The following is a 19,568-nucleotide window of genomic DNA, read 5'->3' as shown; positions in this document are numbered from 1 at the left end:
CTTATTATGCAATATAAGTGTCCTTCTTTTACTTTCACCAATACCGTGTTGAATGTAAACACCATTAGAGCCCATTAGATTATTGTTGTTCAAGCTCCTGAATTAGAAAGGTTAATTTACTAACATTGGCCACCGGGAGTTCTCTCTGAGGAAAAGAACAAAAAACGGGCAGTAAAATACAAGTATTTTAATAAAATATGTTTGGAAACAGCTGCATCATCCCTTTAAAAAAAAAAAAACCTGTGTTCAATGTATTCATAATATATCAAAATAAGAAGACAAAATTATTTCTTGAACATGCGTATGACATACTTGTTTCTAAATAATAATCTCTGAAAATGGTCCTTTCTGCAACATATGCCTTAAGAGACATTATATTAAACGATGAGAATTTATGTAGAAATTCCAGTGTACAGTTCTAAACATTTCCCGTATGTTTACATACACACACCATTAAGCACAATTCTATTTCTTTATGCACTTGCTTAGAACATCTTTCCTTCCCTGACCCACAAGCCTCTGCTTACACTGTTAACTTTATGGTCTGTTAATAACCCAAGGAATACATAATTTAGTGACATTCTTCCTATTGCCTGCCTACTGTTTTGACATTTTTACCCTTGTTTTTTAATGAGGATCGTTGGATTTTTCTTTCCTTTTCTTGATCTATTTAACCACTCACCTGATCATCCTTAATCACCAAAGGCACCATATTTAAGTTACGGCTGGCTGTCTGCACTACTTTTATTCATAATTGTCGAAATGAATTCCATGACATTGCATCTTGTTAGAGAGCTCATTGCTACCCAAATCAATATAAACTCTTGGTAAGTAAGTACTCAAAATAAAAAGCCAGAGAACTAAAAGTTAACCCATGAAGTCCATTCCTTTACATTTTAATACTGAGCATCTTTCTCATCTATATTTAGTAAACATTGCATATTCAACACAATCAAGTCTCTTCTGTAAGACTTAAGATTGTTGTCAAGTTAAAAATGTCTATTTTGGTATTAAACAGTGATGAGGTTAGCGGTCCTGCTGATGTGCACATCTGACTGCTATCCAGTTCCACGTGGTGGCCCTGCATGACACCTTATTCCCCAGGTGAATGTCAGGGGTTTCACTTGTCCTCTTACTAAACTTTTTTGGGTAGATTTATTAACACTGACTCAGGGGAGTTCTCTTTGAGGAAGAGAAGAAAAAACATCTGCAGTAAAATGCAAACATTTTAATAAAAGATGTTTGGAAAGAGCAGTAACACTTTCCTATTTCCCTCCGTTTGCCTTTTGCCTCTCACAAGAATTGTCAGTATCATCATCACTACCATTTATGAAGCTTCTCCCGAGGAGCAGAGGGCACTGCGCTGCCTTTGGTGAACTTGCTCAGGTCACCTTCGCCAAAATAAGCACAGCACCAGCATCCTCAATTAACAAGAGCTTAAGATAATTCGGTCAAGGTCTCATAATTTTGGTTTCTGCTAATGCATCGTAACTACATCTCACCAATTTTTTACTCCTGGCTCCCCATGAGCACCCATTGTGTGTCAAGCACTGCCCTTGAGCAGTGGAAAGGAGGAAGATTCCTGCCCTTCTGGGGAGGACAGCCACAGCAAATACATAAGTAAAATATGTGGCGTGCCAGAAAATGAAAGTGCTTTAGAAAAAATTAAGAGTTAGGGAGAGGGAGATAGGAATTACAGTCTCTGTCTCTACCTCTCTGTGTGCAAATTCAACAATGTGGTCAGAGGACGCAGAGGAGGGGTCTACACAAAAGCCAGGAAAGAGAAGAGCTTCGAGCCAGGAAAGTATGGGGAGAAACGTTATATGGAGGTGGAGGTGGAAGCGAAAGTGAGAAGCCTCACAGAGCTGTGAGCCTGGGAAAGTGGAGAGGGAGCTGCGGCTGGTGCGGCTAGTGTGGCTGGTGCACAGTCCGTGAGGGGCAAGTGAAGAGGCGATGCTGGAGGCTGATGTCCAGTCTAACCACGAGACAATGGGGGCGCAGCTCAGGCACTAGAATGGATGTGTGGATCCCAGATACATTTTTTAAAAAGAGCACCCAAGACGTGCTGCAGGTTTACATCTTAGGTATGAAAGAAAGAAGCCAGGGATGGCGCTGAGGTTTTTGTCCTGAGGGCATGGGAGGATGGACCTGCTGTTTTCTGAGATGCTGCCTTCTTCTTACCATCTGCTTTTCATGTTTTCCCTCTTTATTTAACACTTTTCTTTTCCTCACCTCTTGTCATTGCTAGTTCATAGGCACAATTCAGACAACTGAGATATATCCTAACATCTGATATTGAATAACTAAAGTAGTACCTAAAACATTGTATTCTTTGATTTCTTAATTCAATGAATCTCAAGGGTTTTGTGTTTTTTGTTGTTGTTGTTGTTGTTGTTGTTTTGTTTTTTTCTGGAGATGGGGTAGTGCTCTGTCACCCGGGCTGGAATGCAGTGGCACAATCATAGCTCACTGCGGCCTCGAACTCCTGGGCTCAAGTGATCCTCCCACTTCAGCATCCTAAGTAACTAAGACTACAGGCTCTCACCACCATGCCCGGCTAATTTTTTTGTGTTGGGGGCAGAGATGGAGTCTCACCTTGTTGCCCAAGCAAGGTTAGAATATAATTCAGATTATTACATAATTAATAATCTTCTGTGACTTTCTACACTATCTTTTTCCTCTCTGTCCAAATGAGAATGCACTTATTATTTCTTTCCAGAGAAAAGAAAGATCTTAACATCTTCTCCTTAAAGGTTCACCATGTATCTGTGTGGGTAGAGCCTCCTCCCTCTTACTTCCAAATCCTAGTTGCTAACCAGACCCTCATTTTCTCTTCTCTCCCTCTTGGACTCACAACATTGTCAAGCTATACACCAAAAATATCAAAAACACTGTAAATCTGACAGTGAATCCTCAAATGATATTTTAAAAACTTGATTCTTTATCCAACTATACCAAAAACAAGGGGTGTTAAAAGAAAAGAAGTAAGACCTGGGCAGAGTCTCTCAACAAAGGACCACTGCATTTTAGACTGGCTAATTTCTCCTTGAGCAGGACTGTCCCTTTCCTTGCGGGCATTTAACATCACTGTGAGCAATCAACACTGGCAGTGCCTCCAAACATTTTGACAACTGGAAATACCTATACACAATCCCAAATGCCCTTCCAACTGAGAACCTCTGAACTGTAGTAATGATGTGACTAGCTACAATAGGATATAATATATTTTAAAGCAACCACAACATGTAAAAATTTTTGGAATAACTTCCTTAAAATTCCTCCAGCACTGCTTGAAACCCCCATGGAAGTGCCATGGCAATCCTCCGTAACTTTCAAATTCAGTGCTGACTTCACAGTCCTGTCTTTACATACCCATTTAACTAATACATGGTATCTCCAGGCCAAGGTTTAATCGAATGTGAGAAACTGAATGATCAATCCAGCAGTGCAGAGGCAGAGAGAGAAATCTTTCCATGCATATCACTGAAACCTTAACAATTCTACCAAACACTCTTTTTTAAGCACTAAACATTTAAGTGCCTCTGCTTTTCTAATGGCAGATACTGAAAATCTTTAAATCCCTAGGACTTACTTCTCTGACCCTGGCTTATGCCTTAGTTTCTCTTCTGGATTTCCATGCCTGATCAAACCTTCTTGAATATTTCTACAGCACCCCTTGAATAAGTCTAACATATGCCTTTTATCCCACCTTAATATTTATCAGTCCTAGAAGGAACAGATAAAGCATATTAGTAGATATACAAATTTATAGCATGTGGATTTTTATCACCAACTATACTTCAGAGCATACACTATTTGAAAATAAGAGCTTGATCTGTATTTTACATATCAAGATTTTAATGAGTATATGCAGTTAACATTTCAAGATATTGCTTTCAAGTTCTAGACAAATCAGTCTTACAAATATTTAATAGCCCAAAGATGATTTCATGATAAATGATCAGTATCAATATAACAACAATCAAATAAATTGGGTCATTATTAAGATACTAGTCCCATAAAGTGTCAACAACCTCAACAACTGTTAAGCTGCTGTCTTCTGACACGGAAGTCCAGAGACCAGAAAATCTAGAGACATGTGGGACAGCCCTTTCTCTGGGTCATACCAGCCCTGCAGCCCCAGCACTCTCTATTACCAATCCTCTGAAATAAAGCAGATTTATCTAAAGAAAGACACAAACTAGCATTAATGTAATACATATAACACTTAAACTGTCTTCATATTTGTCCCTTACAGACTTGTAAAAATCTAGATATAGGTGAAGGGGAGGAAGGCAGCAAACCACACTGCCACGTGTGTACCTATGCAACAATCTTGCATGTTCTTCACATGTACCCCAAAACCTAAAATGCAATAAAAAAAATCTACGAATCTATAGGAAAGGTAAAGTAGGAGCAGGAGTAGATTCTTTAAGATTAGTTTAAGTCTGTGGGGGAAGGGACAAAATTGGGAAAATACATATTTGATTTGTACATTCACCTCTAAATCATTGATATTATTTTTTACAATTTTCTTTAGAATCACTTTAGGTCTTTGATAGGGAGGAGGGAGTATCCGGAAAATAATTAACTTTGCAATAGTTACATGGAGGTCACTCATACCATTTTGTAATTCTTTTAAGTTACAAAAAATTCTGCATTGTGACATCAAGAATCAGAAGAAACTAACTTTAATGACTCATGAAGTTTAGGGATAAAGGGTAAAACAGAAATAAGTAAGGGAGTTAGTATGTTTTTATCAAATTTAAAAGACCACAGTGAAAACATGGACTAGACACAAGAAAAAAAGTTGCCTTTTTGAGAAAGGAGTCTTAGAAAGTTCATGGTCAAAATTTAAAAAAAAAAGTTTAAATTAATCACCACATAGAGTAGATCTCAAGGCAAATAAATACTGTAACAAATACAGAGATGATTCAGCTTTTAGCAGAGTAGATTTGTAGTGTCTTCTAACACTGACTCTAACTTACTCTGACCAAAAGATTCTTGCAATCCTGAAGCTTCTAGAAAAATAATAAAACTGTCTGAAATATGCCACCTTCTCAAACACCGTTTTCATTAATTTGAAAATGCTGCCAGGTGCGGTGGCTCATGCCTGTTATCCCAGCACTTTGGGAGGCTAAGGTGGGTGGATCACGAGGTCAGGAGTTCAAGACCAGCCTGGACAACATAGTGAAACCCCATCTTTACTAATACAAAAAGTAGCCGTGCATGGTGGTGAGCACCCGTAATCCCAGCTACTCAGGAGGCTGAGGCAGAGAATTGCTTGAACCCGGGAGGCGGAGGTTGCGGTGAGCAGAGATCATGCCACTGCACTACAGCCTAGGCAAAGAATCAAGACTCCATCTCAAAAAAAAAAAAAAAAAACAAAAAAAAAACCACTATTAAGGTATTCATTGTCATAGAAAACTATCACGCATAATTCCTAAATTACAATTTGTGAACTTTTTTTTTCTTCAGAAAGACTCCACAACTAGCAAGAATCTGTAAACTTTAGGTATCAATATGAAAACATGTAGTACCCACTTGTTAGATTCAGCAAAAGCACAAATATTGAATCTTCCCAGGAATTTACTAAATGAGAAATCATCAGTTTTCCTTTTCTAAAATAATATGACTTCACAAAAGTAATATTAAGTTTCACACTAAAAAATATTGCCCCAACTTTGGTTTTAAAATGTAGACTATATTACCAAATCAAATAAAGTGAAAAATCAAAGCTGATACTTTACAAATAAGGAGATTCTGTGTATGCGGAGAGAGACTGCGAATACAGGAAAGGTACGACAAACCGCTGAACCAGAGGGGATGAACTTCTGCTTGAAACCACTCATGACTCTCAGCCCCCGAAAGGATTTCTCCCCAGATCAAAAGACGATGGTTAACACAGAGTACATCACATACAGCAATTTCCCTACCTACAAATATATAGGAGATACAAGAATAGAATGTTCACAAATAAACCTGAAATTTCTTCCATTTCAATAATCAGTTTCCTCAGTGAGGCCCAGAATACAACAGACAACTATCGTAGGTCTCGGTTCCCCAAATGCACAGAGCAGAGAATGCCGTGGCAGAAACCTCAATGGCGAAGTGCAGTGTACTGGGTTTGCTCCAGGTGGGACAATCTGATACTGACAACACAGTTTCCATGTAACAGTTTAAGGGTCTGCTGTTCTCAGTGGTTTTAGAGCCGCAGAGCTCCAATGAGAAAATGAGATTGATTCAAGCTTTTGTTTGAAATATTTAAGTTTATAGAACTCTGAGGTCAACAGCCCTCCAGCTCCAGTGGGCTTTGAGCAATTAAACAATACCATATCAAAACGTCAAATAAGGAACCTGCTGATATGCTAGAAAAGGACTATAAATCCGCATTTAGATTGTGGCATTCCAGGGTTTTTTCTCCGTCATCAGACTGTATCTTCCTTTACTTGGAAAAAAAAAGATTAAAGGGGAAATTTTCAAAAGATACTGCTCCAAGCCTCCATTAATAACGAGCCAGCTCAGAAGTAAATATATGGCAATTGCTGATTATTTATCATTTATTATTGATTGCTGTTATTGACAGCTATTAATACATGTTCTCCCTCATAGTTTTGATTAAATTTATACACCAAAGTCGTATTCCACTGAACAGGTAATTTATTATATCACAAATATCAAGCTTTGTTTAGGGTTCCTACAATAGTTCCCTGTAATCCCCTGATTAAAATTACCTAGTTTCTCTAAAGAAATTAAAACATATTATCTTAGCTCTCACTGTAAGATATTCCTCCTCCCCATGGTACAAAAAAAAAAAAAAAAAAAAGAATCCTTGTTAATTTTCCTGAATGAAGTAACTCGATCCAATCAAAGCACTCTTGAATTAAAATGTTAATATCCTTTCCTTATTTTCAAGATTAATTGCCAAGAAATACAAATGACCTGGAGCAGGTCACAATATAAAAGTTTTCCAATCAGTCCTCGCTCTCCGATGAGAACTATGCTATAAATTCAAGGCCATTATTACCTCCGGCAAAACAGTATTAAAGTAACAGAAGTTTCCGTGAAAGATTCTTTACTGACATTTTCCCTATATTAGATGTGAAAAACTTTAACTTATTATGAAAGGAAAATTAAATCAATTCTTTACTAACGCTCAAATGCCAAGCTTCTAACTCAGACAAAATTTCTAAAGTAAGATGCCATATGATAGCTCATTTCACAATTCCCAAAACAAAATGAATCCTCAGTTGACCCCTGTGAGTTACCGTTTTTCTATGGAGTTGCCAATGCAGATGTTACTTTTAAAATTAAGAGATGTCAAAGGAACCCTGCAAAATACTTGTGAATTTCCCAAGAAACAGAAGAACGCTACAGCAGCACGGACAGGGTGGTGGTCCTCGTACTCCAGCCTTCATTTCTCACATGACCACTCTCTAAGCAATACAGGCATCTTTCAAGGAGCTGCTCGGAGCTCTTTTGGTTTTTCCTACACAACACAATATACAGGAAAACTCATCTTCCATACGAACTGCACATAAATGATGGGGAGGCTTCCTGAATTCTCAGATGAACAGCCTAAAGCAAAACTGGAATTTATAGCAGAGAGAATGACAACTTAAACTTTTGCTACAGTGTCAGGCACACATATATTACTACAAGGTTCTACAGATCTTCTCCCAAGATTCTATTAAGGTTCTTTTGTTGTTGTTGTTTGAGACAGAATCTCACTCTGTCGCCCAGGCTGAAGTGCAGTGGCACAATCTCAGCTCACTGAAACCTCCACTTCCCAGGTTCAAGTGATTCTCCTACCTCAGCCTCCCGACTAGCAGCAACTACAGGTGCACGCCACCACACCCAGCTAATTTTGTAATTTTAGTAGAGACGGGATTTCATCACGTTGGCCAGGATGGTCTCGAACTCCTGACCTAGTGATCTGTCCCCCTCAACCTCACAAAAAATGCTGGGATTACAAGCATGAGCCACTGTACCCAGCCTCTTCTATTTTAAATAATCTGAGATTTAAGATTTATTCTCTAAACACATTATTGCTTCTCAAGAGCATTTAAAAATAATGGCAAAATTAAATAAATATTTCTCTTACCTTAAAAAAATAAAAAATAAAAAAATAATGGCAATGCCTCCTGCATGTGTGCACTGCTCTACAGTTTAAGAGGCCCTTAAACTATACACACACACAAGCTTTTTTTTTAAGAAAACATAAGTATACTTCCTCAAAATAAATCCTTTTTAGTTTCTGTTTCAAGGTAAAGATAAATGCCCAACCATTTATGATTTTTTTTAAAAAATGAAAGACTGTCTTTTGATGCTTGCCTGCTTTAGTCCGCAAAACACTGCAACTCAAGTGAGCATCAGTGTAGAGCAAGGATAGAACAGATGGGCGGTTCTAGGGGGCTCTGAGTTCCAGGTTAAATCTAAACTTGACCTTGTGGTAGAGTTCCCAGATACTGTGTGAGGAGTTACTATTCTATTCCACACCCTACTCCAAAAGGTCTGTGGAGAAAGATAGAAGAGGAATGACTGAGAAGCAGACCGTACGATCGATCACCTGTAAGAGGAGCCTGGTTTCCTGGCAGCCCATCGGCAGGCAGATCTGGCACCTGGGACGGGCAATGAGGCATTCTGGACTGAGAAGGCACCATCGACAAGACAAAGTTGAGTATTTTAGGAAGATTAATTTGACAGGAAAGAATGAGGAAGTAGTGAGGAGAGGGTAGCCAGAAAGACTGAGGCCAGGCAAGTCAGTTCAGAATCCAAGAGAAGAAGCAATTAGGGTTTGAACTGTAGTCAAGAGCTGAAACAAAAAATGTGATTGCCACTGCAGAAGGAGGGAATGGGCAGAATGTTAGCTAATTGAACAGGAGCTAAAAAAGAAATGGCAAAGATGAGTCCCAAAATTGGAATGTGAGTGACTGCAGGAATGGTGGTTTGAATATATTTGAAAGATAGAGCAGTCAGGAGTAGGGACGGTATTTAAGTGAAAGGTGGTTAAGCTCCATTTTACCGACTCTAAGGAGATGCCCGACATTCCCAGGGAAAACGACATCAGGCTCAAGTGGAAGAACAGGTCCAGGTACAAAGAGGACATCAACATCGGGGATGGCGATTCAGAAGTCCCAAAGGGGTGCCTCAGCAAAGGAAATTGCCCAGCGGAAAAATATCCACAGAGAAGGGTAGAAGGTGCAGGATGTGGCTTTGTGAAAGGCACGGAAGGAGCTCGAAAAAAATAGTTGCCCCTTCCACCAAGTTCTGTAAGAGTGCGGAGAAGGTTGAAACGCCTAAGGACTCAACAGATAACAGGAAGGTTTTTCTCTCAACAGTAACTGCCATGTTATTTCACAACATTTAGTGTATTAGGAAAAATATCTAAGAAAAAATGTTACTAATGTTCTGGAAAAACGTAAAGTATCTCAAAGTGTCTGCCTATCCTTTATTCATCTCAAGTCCCGATGAAAGAGAGGTAATCATAGTCTTCAGTTTACAAACAGGAAGAGACAATAAGGGACAAGTGACCCACCTACCCCTACCACAGCTGAAAATCACTCACACTCCAAGCTTGATCTGTGAAACTGTCATTCTGTACATTGAGGTAGGGCTCCATTAAATTAGCCAAGAGTTGCATTCATGTATTTATCTCCCGAAGCAGGTTGAGCTGACCTGCTGGCCGCCTTCTAACAAGTGGCAACAGAGCTTCACAATTAAGAACCTAAATTTATCCCTAGAGCCATCCTTTTGGACATTCCTACTTTCAGATGTACTTTACAACTAAGTCTTTCGGAATTATGGCAAAGTCCCTAAAACATAAGCCTCAGAGAGTGAGGAACATTGAGAATGTCACTTTTACACTGATACTTCAAATTATGTTTAATTTATATTATCCTAACAAGGTCTTGGGCCATGGACAAGATTCATACTGAAGTATGTAAGGGTTTAGTGAAACTTAAAATTCAAATTTTGATGGCATCACTTAAATTATTTGAAACTGCCACAGAACTATCCCACCAGAGTTTAACATAGTCTTAGTAGAGCTACATATAAGCACACATAAAATGTGTGAGTTTTACCAATTTCCAGACAGACTGCCCCCTATAATCAAACTAACAGTTCCACTGAGCTTTACATATTTCAGACAAGCTGTGCCAAGAAGTAATTCAGCTCTTTCAAAGCAAAACCCAGAGTATGATTTATTGCAAGAGCTACAAAATATTCTTTTCACCAAAATGGCTGGAAAATAATAAGTATTCAGTAAAATCTCCTTTATTGCATGTTCCAAAGGACTAATAAATGAAAACCCAGTATAGCCATGACATGAACCAAGACTCTAAGAATAAATACTATACAGTACTAAGAAAAATATTATAAGCATATTTCATTCCAAATGAGCCAGATTTACTACATACAATAACTGTAATTCATGCCTCAGGAACGTGGGGGTGGGGAATGAAAGGCATTCTCTTTAAGGAAGAATATTTAAACGACACATGCATTCATTCCAGAGAAATTATACAGATGTTCTGTAATTCAAAAAACCACCCCTACCAAATGTGGCTCCAAAAGCACATCTCTTTTCATATGTTTTATTCATCAATACATTCTGGCTAAAGATTAGGTACGCCACAATAAAAATTCAATCAATACTATCTATACCTATAAAGATTACAAATAAGGATTTAGCAGCTTATAATTCCCCCCAGAGGAAAGCTGCAGGTTTTCCAGAAGATCAATCAACTGTCTTTAAATTATCATGTATTAAGTTAAAGTTAGGTAAGCACTTCAAAAGTAAGCCTTATTGCCTGAGGGCTAATTCACCATTTCTGTGCATAACCTCAAACTGGTTGTTTAAAAAAAAAAAAAAAAGGTTTCAGAAAAACTACGGTTTAGCTTCTACCATCAATCTTTAAGGGGCTGCTGGATCAAGTCTGCTTTTCTAGAAGCCAATTGTTTCTGCGCTCTTCAGCAGAATGGTCGACAGGCTTAAATTATTCACCACGCACCAACTATGCAAATTTATTCAAATTTCATAATTTAATCTGCATACTAAGAATGCTGGTGCCATGTTATGAAAACTCCTTCGTGATCTCCAGGAGACTTCACATTGCTTTACCTCGCCACAAAACTGATGCTGAAGCAGAAGTGCTGAAAGGCACCATTCAATAAAGTTGCAAAACCAAAGGTGGAAAGGAACTTGGGACAGACCTGGAAGTCCATTTCTTGGCTTCAAGGTGTAAACCACCTAGTCTATTCTTACAGTTCTTGGACTAAAAAGATTCAATAATCTGCTTCAATAATTCAACCATACAGTTAGATAAGCCTTCCTTCACTGCAGCGGTTCAAGGGCATTTGGAAATGTCTGGAGATCTGATTGGCTGTCACAATGGCAGGAGGTGCTACTGGCATCTCCCTGATAGAGGATAGGGACGCTGCTAAACATCCTATAATGTACAGGACAGAGAATTAACCAACCCAAATATCAGTAAGTGCAGAAGTTGAGAAATCCTACTTTAATGGAACCAAGTATTGTTTTCAGTAATGGAGTCCACCGCTTTCAGACATTCTGTAAAGGTGGTTTTTACAGCTCTAACTAGATACGTGTAGCTTCAAAAATAGAGAGATGGACCACCACCCCAGGCCTCTAAACAAATGTTGTAACCATAGGTGACAGCGTAGCTGATAAGCAGCACACAAACTATGAAGTCCTGGACACGTGACAGCAGTATCCATGGTAAGGATGGTCAGGTGATGTCCCTCATCATCTGGAAACTCCCTTAGCTACCCATCACCGTGCAAGTATGACAATTTTCCCTCAACCATCTACCTACTCCTCCTCTTCCACTCCCCATTATGGAGTTTTCTAGTAGAAGTCCACCGTTTTGTTTTTTTTCCCTTCATGGTTATTAAAAATAACATGCAAAACTACTCAGAAGACATGAAAACTGTAAATAACCTAAGGTGCTTTCCATTCTGGAAAGTCTGTGACATAACAGGACTTAAAAAGGGTTTGTAAATCAGATCTGGAACTTGACAAGGGACGGGCTGCTTAAAGAAACAGTCCCATGAATAAATAAACATCTAACGTAAAATAATCATCAAAAGAATGTGTGCAGATATATGTACATAATTGCACAGCTAAAGCCGAGAAAGGGAAGAAAGGGAGCTGGAATTGAGTGTTACTTCTTATAACTACGCTAGCAAGAAAAAAATGTGTATTTAGATGCTAAAAAGCAGAATTTACATTTTTCACTGCAATCTCAAAAGATCACAGAACTTTAAAACTCACAATGTTAATAAACTTTCAAACAAATCTTAATGAAAAGAAAAATCTCAGGCTTGAGAAACCTTACAGATCAATATGGACTTGACTGGCAACTTACAACCCATCCACCTATTAAATAGCCATTAAGCATAATATTGAATGGTTAGTGGCATGGATACATGCTCACAATATCACAAGGCAAGACAGGTTACAAACAATATATACATTGTATCATCACTCCTGTATAAAATGTAAACATATATATATATGAATGAATTATAAAATAAGAAGAGGAATGCACACAAGCACACCAAGAGAGACAGGAAGACCTGCCAGACATTAAGGATGGTTATCTGAAGAAGGGGAAGGTTATTTGTTTCTTCTTTGTGCTTTTCTCTGCTTTCCAATTGTTCTACAGTAAGAATCTTTTGTTATGGTTTGTACTTACAAAACTAATACATTCTTACCGATTTAAACTGTACTGTTGAGGGCCACGTCCACAAAATAAGGAAAAACAAACCTGAACATACCAACTTTTCAATTAAAGACACCACCTTCAGAATCAACAAAAGCGAACATTTACTGAGCAGTATCATGTTCTGGCACTTTTCTAAGCACTTAAAATGTATTAACTTATTTCCATCGAACCAAAACAGATGTGCTGAGTAAAAAGAGAAAATGTAAATTGAGCTTTAGTTCCATTATGAATTTTGATTTCAGTTTCCATAGCTTGAAATGAGGTTTAATAAAAAATGATCTTTAAAGGTCCTCTCCAGGCTAAACGAAGATTCTACATGTAAAAATTTGACTAACTAAATGTTAGTCCGGAAGCCTCTAGAGTGACCAGGCGGCTGTGGACCATCTCAAAAACACAGAACCCTGCTAAAAAAGAACCTATCACTACGGGTCTCAGTTCCTCCTGCTTAATATAGGTACAGTACATTTCCTATCTTTTTTTTTTTTTTTTTAAAGGCCTACATTTTTCTTCTACTTGGACACAGCTGATCAAACCGAGGCGAAGTCTGTTCATTGAAGGGTTCCATTTGTTGTGAAAAGTTTCGGTCACTTTTAATAAACCTGGAGTCAACAAAAACTTAAAAGAAATATTTTGGCCCAGTTCTGGCGTAAAAATATTTGTTCTAGTGTCTGGCTAAAGGGATCTAAGGACCCACTGACACTCAGCAAAAGACGTTCCACGTCTCAAATACACCCAAAACCTCCATGCGACACGAAAAGTGAGGGGCCAGCACGAAATTTCCATTAGGGGAAATTTCAGCTACATAGTTCAGGGCTTTCCGGTTCACTGTGGGGTCGTTGCCGCAGCTCACAGCCGGACGCCAGGCTACAAGCCCAGGGGTCGGTGGTTCACGCGTGGATCGAAAGAACCACGAAGGTTGAGGAATAACACTGACCCGTTAGGTCTTTCTTCCATGTCTCACTCGCCCCCATCAAAAGAGGTTCATTGATAGCTTTAGTAGCAAAATGAGTCACCTAGAGGTGCACGTCTGTAACACACACACACACACGCACGCACGTGGGTCTATGAGAACACGGAGGGAGACAATCGCCAGGTTTAAACCACACAAAAAGTACTTGGGAAACACAAAGACGCAAGACACACAACACATCAGGGATGCAAACGCGCGAGACATGCTCGGTGGGAACACAAAAGAGAGAAACGCGCAGCGGCCTGACGCTCGGGAGGGCGCCCGGCCCCACGTGGGGTCGCAGGTGGCCGCCGCCCGCACCGACCGCTCCCCCGCGGGGCGCGCGGCTCCGCACGGCGACAAAGCGCACCCCGAACTTCGCCGCGGGGACCCCACGCCGGCAGGGAGGGGCCCCGCGCCGCCACCGCCCCCCCCACCCCACCCCGCGGCAGGACCACCGACCCCGAGGCCCCCGCCGCGCCCGGGACCTCTGAGGGGGCGCGCCCGCCGGCCCGGACATCCCTGCGGCGCCGGGTCCCCTGCGTGTCGCCGCGTGTCGCCGCGCTCCTCGCGGGGAGGGACCGGCGTCCCGGCGCCGGCCCAGAGGCCGCCCACCCGCGCCGCTCCTTACCCGCGCCCGCGCCTCAGAGCGACGAGGGCCGTCGCCGCCGCCACCGTCCCGCCGGCTCCCGCGCCCGCGGCCGCGCCGCCGCCATCTTGGCTCCAGGCGGAAGTGACGTCGGGCGGCGCGGCCTGCGGGACTGCGGGGCCCCCGGACCCCGGACCCCGGACCCCGACCTCCTCGCTACCCCGGAGCCCGGCCCTGGGCCCTGCGCCGTCGCCCGAGGGCTACCACCCGGCCTCCCCCGTAGGTCACTGCGGAATCCATGGCGGCGCCTCGGGAAGGTGCTCCGGCGTCGCGGCGGGTCCTAGCGCACCCACGTGGGGCTCAGAGGTTCTCAAAGAATCGAAAAGGCCGGGCGCGGTGGCTCACGCCTGTAATCCCAGCACTTTGGGAGGCCGAGGCGGGTGGATCACGAGGTCGAGAGATCGAGACCATCCTGGTCAACATGGTGAAACCCCGTCTCTACTAAAAACACAAAAAATTAGCTGGGCGTGGTGGCGCGTGCCTGTAATCCCAGTTACTCAGGAGGCTGAGGCAGGAGAATTGCCTGAACCCAGGAGGCGGAGGTTGCGGTGAGCCGAGATCGCGCCATTGCACTCCAGCCTGGGTAACAAGAGCGAAACTCTGTCTCAAAAAAAAAAAAAAAAAAAAAAAAAAAAAAAATCTAAAACACTGGAGGAGGTGTTGGGCGCATGTCTACCGCTGGAGGTCGTTAAGCATCTGACAGGTGCATAAACATAGGCCTTATACCTCGCTGGTGTCAGAAGGACCGACCGGTAGGGCCTCGCCGAAAGAGATGCACTTCCAGGCAGGCAGACGCAGCTGGGTCTATCGGCTGCCCCGGTACCCGGGGGCAGTGCCCGGCGGCCGCCCTGTGCCCGCGCTGTTCCAGGGCAGCCCCTGAGAGCCCTGCCCTTAAGGAGCTTACTGTTCACAAGCGGGCGCGCACGTGGACTGCAGGGACGACGGCTCACAGATGCGCTGATGAAGATGAACTGGGTGGACCTGGAGACGGCTCTTCGGCATCCAAGGGTGAAGCCTAGCACGCGGTTGGAAATGAGTTGAGTCAGGGAGAGGCGCAGGCTGGAGATGAAATGGAAGGTTGGGAGTTGCCTGGAGCCTCGAGCACTTCAAGATAAAGTGATCCTCTGAGAAGGAAGTCAGGAAGAATCTGAACGTAATGGCAACGTTAACCCTCTGCAGAAAGCACCCGATCCAAAGACAGACCCCCAAAATTATGAACGATCATTTCCGTAACAGGTTTAAACTTAAGAAAAAGTGTTGTAACAACATATATCATGTTATCTTACTGTAAAAGGATGAGGCTATAGCTGATGACCCAGTCAGTTATAGTGAACAAATGAAGATCACCTCATCAGAGTAAATTTTATCAAGGCCTTGAGAAGTGACAGGATCAGCACAGAGCACAAGAAAGAAAAGCAAATCAAACCTCAAGGCTTTGCTTATTTCTTCCTTTATTCAAGGAAAAGAGATCCTAGATCTGAATGATGCCCACATGCAGGTCATCAAAGAAGTATTCTCTGTTGTAGAGCAAAATCATCAGACTTCTGCACCCCTTACCTAGATTAATACCTTCCGACCTGATCCATGTGTTGAAATTATCTGAGGTATCTCTGAAGAAAATAGGGAGATCCCACTGTTTATCCACATCCACCATCAAAACACTGACATAGAAATCAACATTTTAAGAGAAAAGCTATGGGCCACCTGGCATTCAATAGACTGCAAAAGGAGAATGAAGGACATTAAGTCAGAAGTGGCATGGTGAACCAGAATGTATACTAGATGGTTGGTTAACAAAGTAGCCAGTGGTCGCCTTTCCCGTCATTAATGCAAAGCAACTGGCTATGTGAGTTTCCTGTGACAACAAATTATCCCGAACCTGACAGCTTAAAACAACAGAAGTTTATTCTCTCACAGCCCTAGAGGCTGGAAATCCAAAATCAGTATCACTAGGTCAAAATCAAGGCGGCAGCAGAGCCAGGCTCCCTCTGGAGTCTCTACTGAAGAATTGCTCCTTCCCTTTTCCAGCTTCTGGTGGCTGCCAGCATGCCTTGGCTTGTGACTGCATCACTCTAGCTTCAAGGCCAGTATCTTCAAATCCTTGTATCCATCTTCGTATCATCTTCTCTGTATATGGTCAAATTTCCCTCTGCCTCCCTCTTATGAGGACACGTGATTGCATTTAGGACCCACCCGGATAATCTGGCCATCTCAAGATCCTTCACTTAGTCACGTCTGCAAGACTACATATGAAGTAGCATTTGCAGATTCTGAATGTTAGGGATGTGGACTTAGGTCTGGGGCCATTATTTATCCTATCACACTGGGTGTCTCCTCAGCATTTCTGAGTTCCTCCCACCCTTAATCAGCCACATGTTTTTTACCGGTGTATTTCTTGAACGTGTCTGTTTTTCAAACTGTACTATTTCTCACGGTAAATAATTATATATAATTTATTTAATCCAAAAAGATCAGAGCCATCAAAAATACAATAATTTAATGAGCACTTATTATCCGTATATGTTAAATATCACTCTTTTGCCTCTTTGGAAAGGTAAAGTGTATTGCAGGCTGTTTCTCTATGGGGATGGAAGTAGAAAAAATATATTTTGTCCAATCGACGACATGAATGAAACTCCACTCTACCCCAGTACACCTGGTACCGGTTCTGGCCGGTTTTGTGCCTTGCCACGGCAGTACCATAACAGAAGACATGATCATCATTCACCGTAACATCCTACTACCCAGAAGAAGATCTGTCACACAATAAACACTAAATAGATATTTTTAATGAGAAAAAAAGGCTTCTCCATGGCCCTCTTAATGTGGATATATTAGAGCAAATATGTTGTAGACCAGATCTTATGCACATAAATGACAGCCTGTTGTTGATAATGTTATAATAGGAACCACAGCACTCCTGCCCTGCATAGCAGCTGGAATGCCTGTAGCACTGCTTCCAAAGATTACAGATCTTATATCTGAGATCTAAGAGCTTACAGTACATTGCCAATGAGAATGTAAGTGGACTTCAAATTCCCCAAATAAGAACAATACTTATTCTCTGCTGGGCTCTGTTCTAGGTATTTTACGTGCACTCTCTCACTTATCCTCATAACCTGGGATAAGCTGAAGGTACTGAAGCTAGGAAGGGTTCAAGGACTTGCCTTGGCCAGGCACAGTGGCTCGTGCCTGTAATCCTAGCACTTTGGGAGGCCAAGGTGGGTGGATCATTTGAGGTCGGGAGATCGAGACCAGCCTGGCCAACACGGTAAAACCCTTTCTCTGCTAAAAATACAATTAACATGGTGTGGTAGTGCACACCTGTAATCCCAGCTACTCAGGAGGCTGAGACAGGAGAATCGCTGAAACCTGGGAGGCAGAGGTTGCAGTGAGCAGAGATCATGCCATTTCACTCCAGCCTGAGCAACAGAGCGAGACTTCATCTAAAAAGAAAAAAAAAAACTTGCCTCGTTAGTAATACAACCAAGCTAACAGGTAGTTTGGCAGGACAAACAGCCATCTCCCTCTCAGCTTAGGAAGGCTGTCCTAAGAATAGAACTAGCTCTGCAAGACAAGAGAGGACAATTTAAGATGGAAAAACATCAACAGAACCAGGTTTTGAACCTAGACAGTTTAGCTCCCTAGTGAGCAACCTCCCCACCCCCAAAGCATACATGCACACACACAAGTCTGAGAGCTAGAGCAGGAACTGGTCCATGCTACTACATGTTCTTTTTTTTTTTTTAGACGGAGTTTCGCTCTTGTTACCCAGGCTGGAGTGCAATGGCGTGATCTCGGCTCACCGCAACCTCCGCCTCCTGGGTTCAGGCAATTCTCCTGCCTCAGCCTCCTGAGTAGCTGGGATTACAGGCACGCGCCACCATGCCCAGCTAATTTTTGTATTTTTAGTAGAGACGGGGTTTCACCATGTTGACCAGGATGGTCTCGATCTCTTGACCTCGTGATCCACCCGTCTCGGCCTCCCAAAGTGCTGGGATTACAGGCATGAGCCACCGTGCCCGGCCTTACTACATGCTCTTAACTAGTCATTCCTCCACCAAGCTACTCAGGGTAGGGGCTGGGAAGTATTTTTTTTTTTACAATTTTTTTATTCATTGCCAGAATTATTAGAAAACATTGGATGCATAAAGTCGCCATTCTAAACCCTGTCCCTGAACTGTCAAACAAGAACATCTATTAAAAGATCATAGGCAGGGGCAGAGGAAGAGAATCCAGCACAGCTGCATCAAATGAACTTGGCTTTTGTTCAAATAACACATTCGTTTACCTTTAACAAAAAAAGAAAGAAAGAAAACTGAGTCCTTTTTCTTGTGACTGCAAATCGTGTTCCATAATGAGATCCAGTGACTCTTTTCTGTTATATCACCTCACTCTCCCCACCTGCCATCCCTCTGCCACGTCATTCACCTGAGCAAGGAATGGCATCCAAGTAAGCACCCCAGCAACCAAAGATCTGAAGCTTGCACTCCAGGTTCTGATCAGAGATGAACACGTGAAGTCCAAACATAGCAACTCCGGGGGCTAAAGATACATCTTATCCCGTCACAGGCACTTTTGGCTGCATAGATCCTGTGAGAAAAACTCCGCAGCCTCGGGGTGTATAGGCAGATCTTGGCAATGGTGAAATGCAGTTGTGTGAGAAGGGGAAAGGGGGTGACCTTTACTGAGCCCCAGGTCTGAGCCGGCACTTTATACCACATTGTCTTTTTATCCTCCCAACAGCAACAACGGCTGCTAATTTTGCAGATGAAGAAACTGAAGCTCAGATTGTTGAGAGACACAGCTGGCCAGTATAAGAAGCAGGATTCAAGGACTTGTCTGATGTCAAAGTCCATGATGAATTCACTCTGCTTCTGGTCATCAAGCCACTCTTAGACACTAGGAGCAAAGACACCACCCCTGCCCTCCAAGAACTTAAGATCCACTGGAAGAGACAGGACTTACAAAGGGTGCTCACTCTGGGATAAAACCAGAACCCATGGTCAACACGGTGAAACCCCGTCTCCACTAAATATACAAAAATTAGCTGGCCATCGTGGTGCGTGCCTGTAATCTCAGCCACTTGGGAGGCTGAGGCAGGAGAATCGCTTGAATCCTGGAGGCAGAGGTTGTAGTGGGCGTTGTGCTCCAACCTGGGCAACAAGAGCAAAACTTTGTCTCAAAACAAACAGCAACAACAACAAAAAAAAAACAA

At 42.2% G+C, this 19,568-nt stretch overlaps 1 protein-coding gene and 1 non-coding gene across 6 annotated transcripts in view; one reads left to right on the top strand and one right to left on the bottom strand.

Annotated features, from left to right (window-relative positions):
• PRDM2 (PR/SET domain 2) overlaps positions 1–14,420 on the bottom strand; it is a 124,705-nt gene extending 110,285 nt beyond the window's left edge. The window contains exon 1 of one of the 5 annotated variants that reach the window (XM_074380093.1): positions 14,333–14,420. The gene's annotated coding sequence lies outside the window, so the exon portion shown is untranslated. Of the gene's footprint in view, positions 13,999–14,332 lie in introns of those variants that run through there. The other 4 variants (XM_074380090.1, XM_039474047.2, XM_074380088.1 and 1 more) reach the window with 4 other exon arrangements.
• Positions 14,421–17,816: 3,396 nt separating this feature from the next.
• Positions 17,817–17,939, top strand: LOC120366238 (small Cajal body-specific RNA 11). Its single transcript, XR_005580973.1, has one exon.
• Positions 17,940–19,568: the final 1,629 nt, after the last annotated feature.

This window comes from Saimiri boliviensis, chromosome 11, assembly GCF_048565385.1.
Source record: "Saimiri boliviensis isolate mSaiBol1 chromosome 11, mSaiBol1.pri, whole genome shotgun sequence".
Lineage (NCBI taxonomy): Eukaryota > Metazoa > Chordata > Mammalia > Primates > Cebidae > Saimiri > Saimiri boliviensis.
This window is presented reverse-complemented; position numbering and strand designations above follow the sequence as displayed.